Genomic DNA, 11,745 nt, shown 5'->3' on the forward strand with positions numbered 1-11,745 from the left:
GACAAAAGCTTCAATATATCTCCATATTGTCGCATGAAAATTAATCTTAAACTAATTCATTTATCCTTATAATATACGATGAGAGCTCGTACACACTATACAAAAGAGAAGAACGGACTGGATTTAACACTAACCGTTTATTTACAGAAAGTACTAAAAATATAAACAGTAAATTCATCACAACATAATCATGATGAAAACATTGTAGTACATAATATATATTTCTTTATTGCCCACAAGGGGCTAAACATAGCAGCCTGTTCAACAGAAAATGAGGACCAACCATGTGCCAATGTATCTCTCTCTCTCTATTTCTCTTTCCCTCTGTCTTTCTCTCACTCTCTTCTCCCCTCTCTCTCCCTCTCTCCGGCTTTGATATTCTGTATGTATGTATGTATGTATGTATCTATCTATCTACCTATCTATGTATGTATGTGATTATTCAGGTTTATTTCAAGATTTCTTGTCAATAGAGAAAGAGGTGGTTTCTAAATTAGATCCAAGGCTCCTTCATTGGAATTTCAACATCAACAGGGTATTTTTGTATGCATGTATGTATATGTGCAGATTTGTATGTTTCGTTTTATGTATGCATTCTCATGCATATAGTTCCATATCTAGGCATGTTCATAGATATCTAAATGAGAAACTTCTGGAAAGTTTTACAAATTTTTACAGTTCCAGAGATGGTTTCAATCTGTAGTCTTTGAATCAGTTTTCTTCTTTCTAGTTTTGAGAGGCCTAATTTATCAAGATTGGCTGATAGGCAGTGCGCAACACATCCCAGTGCTCCAATAATTACAGGTGTGAATCTGAACTTGCAATCTGGATAGTGTAAATGTAGATTTCTCAATAGTTCAGTGTAGGCATTTTATTTTTCGCTGATCTTCAGCTTTATGTTAACATCCGCTGGGCAACTGATTTCCTTGTGCGTATGTACGTACGTACGTACGTATGTATGTATGTATGTATGTATGTATGTATGTATGTATGTATGTATGTATGTATGTATGTATGTATATATATATAATATATATATATATATATATATATATATTATATAAAAGGGCTTAGTAAAATAAATTACTTTGCCGCATACTGAACTCATTAGAAATAGCAGCTAAAAAACTTTTTTAAAAACTATTTCTAATACTTAAGAAAACCTCTCTCATATAGTGTTTGCTCAATTCAACTCACGCCAATATGGGGGTAGAGACATTAAAAAATCAAGTGCAAAGGTTATTTGAGAACGTACGTTTCAAGATTAGTCAACACGACATTTCTATCATCAGCTCAGACTCCCTGGTTTGGATTTGAAAACACTGAAAGTGGGAGCATACCCTTTCGGCTTCCTCTCGCTTCTGAAGATCTGCTCCCAACTAACAGTGCCAACAAACCCAAAATGCAAGCGAAGAATTTCTGCTCTCCCCCTTCCACCAGCGTGGGTTAAAATCAGTAAACACTATGCTTTTTGCGGTAAAGTCCGCGGCATTATATAGAGAGAGATGAATTATAATTTCAACAATTGAGGGTAAAATTAATTAATTAATCAATTTCACCAAGTATTCAGTATGCAAAGGGACCATTTAAGGCGAATTCAAATTATTACATTATATAAAAGGGCTTAGTAAAATAAATTACTTTGCCGCATACTGAACTCATTAGAAATAGCAGCTAAAAAACTTTTTTAAAAACTATTTCTAATACTTAAAGAGGAAGCCGAAAGGGTATGCTCCCACTTTCAGTGTTTTCAAATCCAAACCAGGGAGTTCTGAGCTGATGATAGAAATGTCGTGTTGACTAATCTTGAAACGTACGTTCTCAAATAACCTTTGCACTTGATTTTTTAATGTCTCTACCCCCATATTTGCGTGAGTTGAATTGAGCAAACACTATATGAGAGAGGTTTTCTTTAAGTATTAGAATAGTTTTTAAAAAAGTTTTTTAGCTGCTATTTCTAATGAGTTCAGTATGCGGCAAAGTAATTTATTTTACTAAGCCCTTTTATATAATGTAATAATTTGAATTCGCCTAAATGGTCCCTTTGCATACTGAATACTTGGTGAAATTGATTAATTAATTAATTTTACCCTCAATTGTTGGAATATATATATATATATATATATAATATATATATATATATATATACACATGTATGTATGTGAGTGTGTATTCCATGCTTGAGACTTCTAAAAAGCAAGTAATATTTTTTTTCAGCAAACAAACACCTCCTCACACATATACAACCACAATTCATACATTTACAACATGAAAGTTATACTGGTGCTGAGCGGCCACGAATACCCTTTTCGCCGTCGTCATTATCTTCCAGTTTCTTTCATATCCTTCCCCAGTTCAACCCTGACCAAGCAAACAAACGATCAAAAGTATTTCCGCCGCGACTCTTTCTTCTTTTGAGGAACACGTCTGGGTCAATATTATCTAAATAATCATTTCCTTGTTTAAGACGTGTGGAATCAAAAGTAGGACAGGAGGTGTCACTACTCTCTGCTCGAGTTAAAGTGGGTGGGTCTTCATCTCCGTGTCTTCTTACTATTTTACAGTCGCGTCGCGATTTTCCAAAATATTTAGTATTATAATTGACGTAAGATTGACATTTTTACTACTTCTCTATACATCCTTCAGTATAGATGTAAATAAAAAATAAGAGTTCTTTTTTATTTATAAAAAATATTGCCAGCCGATATAAATAATCATTTCTACCACAAGCTCCAGGCCTGAAATTTTGTGTGTGTGTGGGGGGGTTACCAGTCGATTACATCGACCCATGTATGCAATTGGTACTTAATTTATCAACCCTGAAAAGATGAAAGGCAAAGTCGACTTTGGCGAAATTTGAACTCAGAATGGAGAGCGACTGGCGAAATACCACTACGCATTTCGTTCAGAGCGAAAAAAAGATTCTGCCACCTCGCCGCCTTCGCCGACATAAATAATAATGGAAACAACATATTGCTGTCCCAATACCTAGAGTAGTGGAATCTGGTATCCTACACACGCAAACACACACACACACATACACACACACAAACGCACACATTATATATACACACACACACACACACATATATATATATATATCACTTCACTTGACCGACCAGTCCATCAGATGTAGTTACACATCGCTGGTCACAATGCGTTCGCATTGTTTTATCCTTGGAATGACGCCACCCCACTGGCTAAGCGAGCAGGCCAATATATATATATATATATATATATATATATATACATACATATACATATAAGTATCTATACATATTTATGTGTGTCTATGTATGTATTTATGCCTATATGGGCATAAATACATGCATGGGCACAGGAGTGGCTGTGTGGTAAGTAGCTTGCTTATCAACCACATGGTTCCGGGTTCTGTCTCACTGCGTGGCACCTTGGGCAAGTGTATTCTACTATAGCCTCGGGCCGATCAATGCCTTGTGAGTGGATTTGGTAGACAGAAATTGAAGGAAGTCCGTCGTATATATGTATATATATGTATGTATGTGTCCGTATATTTTTGTGTGTCTGTGTTTGTCCTCCCACCATCGCTTGACAACCGATGGTGGTGTATATATGTCCCCGTAACTTAGCGGTTCGGCAAAAGTAATCGATAGAATAAGTACTAGGCTTGCAAAGAATAAGTACTAGGCTTGCAAAGAATAAGTACTAGGCTTGCAAAGAATAAGTCCCGGGGCGATTTGCTCGACTAAAGACGGTGCTCCAGCATTGTCGCAGTCAAATGACTGAAACAAGTAAAAGAGTAAAAGAGTATATATGTGTGTTTATCTTAATCTCTCCTACATTTGTTCTGTATTTCATAACTAGTAATACTATTTAGTATTGGAGTTTCTTAAACACAATTCTAGAAACGGAATGGAATACGAATAATCTAAGTTGAACTCAAGGGTGTAGCAATTGTACACCTAATAAAAATGATCAGTTAGGTTTGAGCTCTACCCTAACTGAGCATTTTTACTATTGTTATTATTCTTATTTTATAGTCGCCTTAAATATTCTAATCCTTGTACCCCTATTAATTCGTACTCAGCTTATATAAGGTAATACAGGTATCTGTACAACTTAAAATAGTTCAATTTAATTAAATCAATATATAGTTAAATATGTTCTTTAACCTCAGTTGCTCCCTTATTAAATACCAGCTAAATCCAATTTGATCAATCTCCATAGAAACCATATAATAAGTTAATATTTAGATAAGTAATAACTCTTTTACTCTTTTACTCTTTTACTTGTTTCAGTCATTTGACTGCGGCCATGCTGGAGCACCGCCTTTAATGGAGCAACTCGACCCCGGGACTTATTCTTTTTGTAAGCCCAGGACTTATTCTATCGGTCTCTTTTGCCGAACCGCTAAGTAACGGGGACATAAACACACCAGCATCGGTTGTCAAGCAATGCTAGGGGGACAAACAAGGACACACAAACACACACACGCATATATATATATATATATATATATATAATATATATATATACATATATATACATATATATTTCATAACTAGTAATACTATTTAGTATTGGAGTTTCTTAAACACAATACTAGAAACGGAATGGAATACGAATAATCTAAGTGGAACTCTAGGGAGTAGCAATTGTACATCTAATAAAAATTATCAGTTAGGTTTGAGCTCTACCCTAACTGAGCATTTTTACTATTGTTATTATTGTTATTTTATAGTCGCCTTAAATATTCTAATCCTTGTACCCCTATTAATTCGTACTCAGCTTATATAAGGTAATACCGGTATGGCTGTGTGGTAAGTAGCTTGCTAACCAACCACATGGTTCCGGGTTCAGTCCCACTGCGTGGCATCTTGGGCAAGTGTCTTCTGCTATAGCCCCGGGCCGACCAATGCCTTGTGAGTGGATTTGGTAGACGGAAACTGAAAGAAGCCTGTCGTATATATGTATATATATATATATATATGTGTGTGTGTGTGTTTGTGTGTCTGTGTTTGTCTCCCTAGCATTGATTGACAACCGATGCTGGTGTGTTTACGTCCCCGTCACTTAGCGGTTCGGCAAAAGAGACCGATAGAATAAGTACTGGGCTTACAAAGAATAAAGTCCCGGGGTCGATTTGCTCGACTAAAGGCGGTGCTCCAGCATGGCCGCAGTCAAATGACTGAAACAATTAAAAGAGTAAAAGAGTAAAAGAGTATACAACGGGCTTCTTTTCAGTTTCCGTCTACCAAATCCACTCACAAGGCTTTGGTCGGCCCGAGGCTATAGTAGAGGACACTTGCCCAAGGTGCCACGCAGTGGGACTGAACCCTGAACCATGTGGTTGGTAAACGAGCTACTTACCACACGTAAATAAACTAATTCTTTGCAATTTTCTTTACCTCCCACTATTATGATATAAGTTTGGTATATACTCAAAATATTCAAAAAAGTTTTATCCTTTTCTTAAAATTTCATTCTTAATAATCTCCTTGGTTGCCCTAAATTTTAACTTTATACAATAAGACAATATTGTTTGAAATAATCTTTAGAAATTACTTGATTTATCTCTTTCTTAAATGGCTCTACCCTCCTGATCTTCGTATTTATAAGGGCCTTTATATAAATAACCCTTCTAAACAAGTACCACTAAGAAACCATAAATATCATGTAGGGAGTAACAATAATAACTTCTTAAACCTATAATATAACCGTTAATTAAAAAAAAAAGATTAGTGTAAAATATGATTGTTTCATAACTTAAAAATTCCTTTAGCCGATACCAAACATCAGTCTTTTATTGATATTAGCTAAATAAGTAAGTATATAATTTGTAATCTAATATATTTTGAATTATTATACTTTTTCTAAAAATCTTCTCTATTGGTGTTAACAATCTACATATACTTTACCATAGTATTAGTAATTTAGCCATCATATTTCCTATTCTATGGTTTTCTGCCCTAATTTATTATTTTATTCTATTTCTTTATTATTTTATAATCAGCCTTTATTTATTTATAAAATTAATCTAATTTTTGTATCTCTATAAATTCATACTTAGCTTATATAAAACTATACTAGTATATTCACTACTTATTAAAACATACTGCTTAGATTAAAATTTTATTAATATATAATTAACGTGTTCTTTTACCCCAATACTCCTTTATTAATACCAGTATATACCAATAAATCAATATTCACAAATGCTATCTGATAAGTTAGTATTTAAGTATACAATATGTATAAATATTAAACTATTTCTGGATAATTTATTTTCCTCCCTCTATTGTGGTAAGAAGTTTGGTATATACTCAAAAGTATTCATAAATTTCTATTCTTTTGTTATAATATTCTTCTTCATAATCTTTTGAATAACCGTAAACTTTAACTGTTTACATAGCAACATTGTTTAAAATATTTAACAATAGTACCATAAGATAAGACTTCCCCTGTTTCATTATCAATAGTCTGCTAGTGGACATCCCTCTTAACTATCAGCTAACATCTTGTTTTAAGTTTCCCCCCTACTAAACCTCATGATATTGCTTATAATAAATCTTGATTTTTATGACCATACCAACTAGAACGTCTGTTTACTACCCCAGCTCTACCCCTAATAGATACTGCCCACTGTTCTTCAGCCTTAGATATACGAGGGATTTGATAAACTAGTCTATAAATTAAAACTGACCCCATAGAGACAAAAACTCTTGATAATTTTAGTAACTTCTATGCCGAAGTAGAGATAACATATTCTTTGTCTATCTCCTTAACTGCTTGGAGATTTTAGGTGTAATTATACTAATGTATCCATCTGTTCTAATTTAATTAAATTCTATGTCTTTGTGCAACTGAATTTGGTCTACATTTTAAATTAATGTAATGATTGCATTGTTCAATTAAATGGAGTTGCGTGAAACTATCGTACTGCAAGACCTCCTTGTTGCTTATTTTGATTACATACATACATACATACATACATACACACACACACACACACACACACCACACACACACACACACACACACACATATATATATATATATATATATATATATATGTGTGTGTGTGTGTGTCTGTGTGTGTCTGTGTGTCTGTGTGTATAGGCGTAGGCATGGCTGTGTGATAAGAAGCTTGTTTCGCACTCACATGACTTGGGTTCAGCCCCACTGCGTGGCACGTTGGGCAAGTGCCTTCTACTATAGCATCGGGCCGACCAAAGCCTTATGAGTGGATTTGGTAGACGGAAACTGAGAGAAGCCCATCGTGTATATATATATTATATATATATATATTATATATATATATATATACACGATGGGCTTCTCTCAGTATATATGTCTTTCCCCTGGATAACACTGGTGGCGTGGAGAGGGAAGGCTGGTATGCATGGGCGACCGCTGGTCTTCCATAAACAACCTTGCCCGGACTTGTGTCTAGGAGGGTAACTTTCTAGGTGCAATCCCATGGTCACTCATGACCGAAGGGGGTCTTTACTCTTTTGACATTAACATACTATCACTATCATGGAAAGTGTCTAGATGAGCTTTGATTTCTTTTCGGAGAAAATTTACTACCAGATATCGGTTTAGCAATGTAATAAATAGAATCCGCGCTTCCTGAATATCTCACGAACATATTGTAAGTTACATGCAAAAACGGATCTTTTCGGTTTGAACGGCAGTTTTTTCTAGCGGTGTCATATGAAATTGTCACCTATAATTACGACTCTAGTATCGATCTATTGCATTTCAATCTATTTTAGGGTTAGGGTTACGGTTAGGGGTGGGGGAAGGGTATCTTTTTTTCTTCACAAATGTAAATAAACTCAATCTGTTTCTTAAACGAGGGACATTTTCATACGGCACAGAATGCTTTCACCTCAATAGACGGTCATTGATTGGTTGAAATTGCAGAAATTGAAGAAAAAAACAACAAATATCTTACAAACTATAGAATTTTCTCAATAAAGCCAAGAGAAAAAGATGTTTTATAAACATATTCTACCAGTATACGAAGTTTAAAATTTTTTAGTTACCTAGAAATTATGTTAAAAACTGCCGTTCAAACCGATCCAATTTACCACCAGAAATCAGTTTAGCAATGTAATAAATAGAATCTGCGCTTCCTGAATATCTCACGAACATATTGTAAGTTACATGCAAAAACAGCTGAATTGTGGAATAAACTTTCTCTTCCTTATTTTGTTGCAAAATATGATCTCGATCTTTTAAAATTCAGTGGTAAAACAGATCTTGTCTAACATTGTCCAAAATTACCTAATTTTGCTATATTTATGAATTCTTTTATGACTATTTCATTTTATTTCCTTTTATTAACCCCTTTATGGTCATCTCAGTCACTATATTTTATTTCAGCTAATATTTTTGTGAGGTTTTATTACCTTCACATCAAACTTCATTAAAATATTTTATCACTTATTTTTTTCCCAATTATCAATTTGTTGTCTTAAATATGCAAATATTTACACAGTTGTTGCGGCTTTGATGTGACACTCCTCTTTTCACTCAGCCATTTTCTTAAAATTGACATATGTGCCTTGATCGGGAGTGATTTCGAGTAAAGACACGGTTCTTAGGTCCAGCAATTTATTTAAGCCTTCTCAGGCATATCTTCAACAAGTTGATATTAATCATTTTGTAATTGTCTTTGTTTTTCAAAGTGAAAACTTTGGAATGATATTGCTTTTATGATATCCACGATGTCGGATTAAAAAAAAACCCAGCATCTCAATAAGGAGAAACAATACCCTCAAAGCTATCGACAACGCACAGATATAACTTTTAGATCCAGTTTAAGACCACCATCTGATCATTAGATGCTTCTATTGGCTTTTGCATTGCGGCAGGTATTCAGGTTAAGTCTCCTACCTGACAATAAATTTTCCCCTAATGTCCACCAGGCTCTGAAGCCATGAGTTGTTCTTCTTTTTCGAAATAAGCAATAAAAGATAACTCAAAGCTGCAGACACGAGGAGATAAATTCTTTAACCTGTCACACCACACACTTAAGTCAAATCATATTACAACTCACAACTCTCAACTTCGGTATCAGCTTCTGCTTGAAAAGGAAATATGGCCTAATCCCAAAGGGCTGAACTAGAACTGCTTATTCAATTGCTAGGTAATGTTAGAGGAAAAAAAGAAACAATTCACAAATTAAAATCGAGAGACAAGCATCACAGACGTGTGAGTATGCATGTGTGTATGTATGCGTGTATGTATTTGTATGTATGTGTGCATGTGTGTGTATGTATGTGTGCATGTGTGTGTATGTATGTGTGTATGTGTATGTATGTATGTGTGTATGTGTATGTATGTGTGTGTAAACACACGCACACAATTAATATGCCATTAACATAAAACACTAAGACTAAATTCTCATAAAAAACAACGATAAAATCGTGATATTGAGATGTGATAGGCTTAATTTAATTGTTATGGATAAAGTTGTATATTTTAAAAAAATTAGACATATACTACGCGCCATTAGCAAACTATCCAAAATGAAGAAAGATAAAACAATTAAAAATTCAGCGTGTCTGCTGTGGTAATTAACGTGTTGACATTTATTATTACTGAAGACAATCTTGGGAGAAATGTTCTTTTAAATGAAATGAAGAATTCACGAAGCATATATCTATAGAAGGTTAAACATTCTGAAAAATATTGTAACCCTCTTCGAACTATAATTTTGTAAATAAATGCACAGAACACAAGATCGCTGAAGAAGTCGACAGAAGCAATAAAAATCGAAGAATTATAGCTTGCGCCCATTAGAAGAGTACTTAGAAACTTTACAAGAAACCGAGATAATTAGCAACATATCCATTATGGTTGTAGTGCTGTAGAAACACATTTTATCGATCTTCCATTAATGAATTGGATACAAGGCCAGCAATTTTAGGGATGGGGTAAGTAGATTACATCGACCATAGTGCTTAACTCGTACTTATTTTATCGTACACGAATGGATGAAATTCAAAGTCGACCTCTCCGGAATTTGCGCTCAGAATGTAAAGACGGACGAAAAAAATAGAAATAATACTTTTTTAAAATGTATACAATCACCCGAAGGACTGTGGTCGAGGGGTTAGGGTATTACATTCCCGATCTCAAGATCATGTTTTTGATTGCCAGACCATGCGGCGTGTTGTGTTCTTGAACAAAAGACTTCGATTTTACATTGCTCCAGTCCATTCAGATGTGAATGAGTAACCTTGCAACGGACTCACGTCCCGTTTAGGGGAAATGTTGTCTTCGATCGCTTGTCCGTGATGGAAAACGGGTAATCGGCTATAAGAGTGTTGGCACTCGAGATAGCAACTTCCTATTTTTGTACATAAACATCCAGCAATAAATCCTTTAATATTCCAAGGTACACGATAAAATAACTCCTGCTGGCCGGTTGCTTTTCAATACTCGCAAGCAATCGAGATATTCAGTTGAACAGAGTGGGGAGCAACAGCAGATTATTCAAAATAAAGGAAGTTAAGATAATTAAAAATTCAGCGTGTCTACTGTGGTAATTAACGTGTTGCCATTTATTAATGCTGGAGACAGTCTTGGGAGAAATGTTCCTTTACAATGAATTGAATAATTCACCAAAGCATATACCTATAGAAACATAAACATTCTGAAAAATATAATAGCTCTCTTCGAACTATAATTTTGTAAATAAATGTACAGAACACATGATCGCTGAACAACTCGACAAAATCATGAAGCAATAAACATCGAAGGAATATAGCTTGCGTCCATTAGAAAAAGTATTTAGAAAGTTTACAAGAAACTGACATAATTAGCAACATATCCATCATGTTTATAGAGTTGAGTACATTGGCACTGCTCTGCATGACCAACACCATAAATATACCATGTGAACATGGTGTGTCACTTCTATTTTCGATGTGTTGGCTATGTAACTGATAGCCCCAAAGACTTACAGAAACAATTTCGTCCTCAAATTATTCAACATTCAACACAGTTTAAGCAAAACTTCAAATGGCACAATTTCTCAATCTTTATATTGAAACGGAAAGATAACCTATAAGTGATAATTGACCTAATATATTCCGTAAACGCTAACATACATATAATTTCGATATATGACACATACAGTGACAACAAATATAATACATACACACGTACACACGCTCATAGGGGCACACAGAGACACAAATACATACACACACACTCACATATACACATACATGTATAGCATAAATTTAGGGGAACTCGAGACAAATGAGAAGAACGTACGTACATAAATGCAAACACACACATACACACACACACACACACACACACACACACATATATATATATGTATATACATACATAAATATATACATATATATATATGTATATATATTTATTATATAGAAGGAGCTTCTACAGGACTAGAACTGTTTCATTCAAAAGAAATCATCAGGAAGCTAGTAGACAAGAGTTGTTTTGGCATTTATACATTTAGGCAGGTTTAAATGGGTGGTGGTGGGGGACTTTTTTGAGGGTAGGCATGGCGCAAAACTGTCATTATTAGGGGAGTGGTCAAAGGAATCGGTGGAAAAGTAGATAAAAAAATAAATAAAAGAATAAAAAATAAATAGAAAAATAGAGTTTTAGGTAAGTAAGGAGACTCTCACTTGTACATCTACATATATATATATATATACACATATCTACACCCACATATTCACATATATCTATACACATACATACATACATACC

The 11,745-nt window shown here is 34.4% G+C and overlaps 1 protein-coding gene across 1 annotated transcript in view; it reads right to left on the bottom strand.

Moving 5' to 3' along the window:
* Nucleotides 1-999: 999 nt before the first annotated feature.
* LOC115231256 overlaps nt 1,000-11,745 on the bottom strand; it is a 145,475-nt gene continuing 134,729 nt past the window's right edge. The window contains exon 6 of the transcript XR_005003879.1: nt 1,000-1,029. The gene's annotated coding sequence lies outside the window, so the exon portion shown is untranslated. The remainder of the gene's footprint in view (nt 1,030-11,745) is intronic.

The sequence above is a fragment of the Octopus sinensis genome, linkage group LG2 (assembly GCF_006345805.1).
Source record: "Octopus sinensis linkage group LG2, ASM634580v1, whole genome shotgun sequence".
NCBI classification, from domain to species: domain Eukaryota; kingdom Metazoa; phylum Mollusca; class Cephalopoda; order Octopoda; family Octopodidae; genus Octopus; species Octopus sinensis.